Source organism: Schistocerca nitens, chromosome 12 (assembly GCF_023898315.1).
Source record: "Schistocerca nitens isolate TAMUIC-IGC-003100 chromosome 12, iqSchNite1.1, whole genome shotgun sequence".
NCBI classification, from domain to species: Eukaryota; Metazoa; Arthropoda; class Insecta; order Orthoptera; family Acrididae; genus Schistocerca; species Schistocerca nitens.
In genome coordinates this window covers 116008041-116009662 of record NC_064625.1, presented here as the reverse complement: position 1 = coordinate 116009662, position 1622 = coordinate 116008041, and the positions used below count along the sequence as shown (strand labels likewise).

Below are 1622 nucleotides of genomic sequence, written 5' to 3'. Positions count from 1 at the left end.
TCGTTGATCTTTTCTTCCTCTTCTCTCCCTGTGATGAGCAGTGCTCAAAGACTAACCGAACAAGTGTTTTCTGAGTCACTTCTTTTCTGCAAAATATTTGGTCAGGTGAACGTCCGCGACTGAGCAACATATGTCTGTAGCAAAACTCAGCTACTTGAAACAGGATTTTTATACTAGTAAACTTATGGATGAATGACTTTTCCTATAACGTTCTCCCAATGAATACCAACATGGCATCTTTGGATTATTGGTAGGACACTGAAAAAAACGGGTAGTCTACGTAAGACGTTCATTACGAAACACCAGTTTGACGCCTCGAAGAATATTACTGGAAATGTGTACGAAATAGGACCAACAGACAATACTGAACCATTGCAAGGAAGGCCGGCACGAATATTCTCAGGTTTTTCTCTCACGCTAGTCACAGCAATATTGAATAATTGCTTAAACAATTTTTAAAAGTAACATTTTTTATAAAGGACCAAACGTACTATGAAAATACTTGCAAAATTTAAAACGAAGAACGTGGGCACAACTAATGCTTTAGTTGTTCGTCTAAGTCACTAATAATTTTATTTCACTGGAAGTATATATGACGGTAGTATCTGTTCCCGAAAGAACAGTTACCGTCAATGACCATGCAGCTTTGCTAGAAATGAAATGATAATTAAATAGACACCCTAGCTGCAAGCAGGCGTTGATACACTTCATTGGCGACATGTTGAAAATGTGTGGCCCGACCGGGACTCGAACCCGGGATCTCCTGCTTACATGGCAGACGCTCTATCCATCTGAGCCACCGCGGGCACAGAGGATAGTGCGTCTGCAGGGAGTTATCCCTTGCACGCTCCCCGTGAGATCCACATTCCCAACATGTCCACACCACTACATTCGTAGTGCGCCTAATAGATGTTTGCCAATAGATGTTTGACCTTCTTGTGCGAAAGCACACGCTATGCCCGAACTCGTACGGGACTTGGTAGATTAATCTGCCACGAGTACTGAGTATAATGGGCAAACATCTATTAGGCGCACTACGAATGTAGTGTTGTGGACATGTTGGGAATGTGGATCTCACGGGAAGCGTGCAAGGGATAAGTCCCTGCAGACGCACTATCCTCTGTGCCCGCGGTGGCTCAGATGGATAGAGCGTCTGCCATGTAAGCAGGAGATCCCGGGTTCGAGTCCCGGTCGGGGCACACATTTTCAACATGTCCCCAATGAAATGTATCAACGCCTGCTTGCAGCTAGGGTGTCTATTTAATTATCATTTCATTCACTGCAAGTCATATGAACTATTGTGTGAATTTCACAACGACACCTACTGCCTATACTTCTTACCACTATTTATTGCACGCACCACTCGAGTTTCCTTTTCAATTTTTCAAGGATTGTCATAGCTATCAAAAATTCACTATCACAAATTTTCTGTACTATCTGTATGGCGTTAGGAATCTATGTGGTATAAGGAGAAATTACTTTACACTTTGTAGTCAGTTTTAAAACGCGTACTATTAAAAAGGTTCATTTACAAAATTACTTTCTGCTTTACAGTCTCCTGTGTGCGAATTTATTCAATCGATTTCACACAATTCGATAAGATTACAAAAGAAAAAGGCGGT

At 41.8% G+C, this 1622-nt stretch overlaps 1 non-coding gene across 1 annotated transcript; it reads left to right on the top strand.

Moving 5' to 3' along the window:
* Nucleotides 1-1124: 1124 nt before the first annotated feature.
* On the top strand, nucleotides 1125-1199 carry Trnat-ugu (transfer RNA threonine (anticodon UGU)). The gene has a single exon. It is a non-coding gene; the product is annotated as a tRNA-Thr (tRNA).
* The last annotated feature ends 423 nt before the right edge of the window (nucleotides 1200-1622 follow it).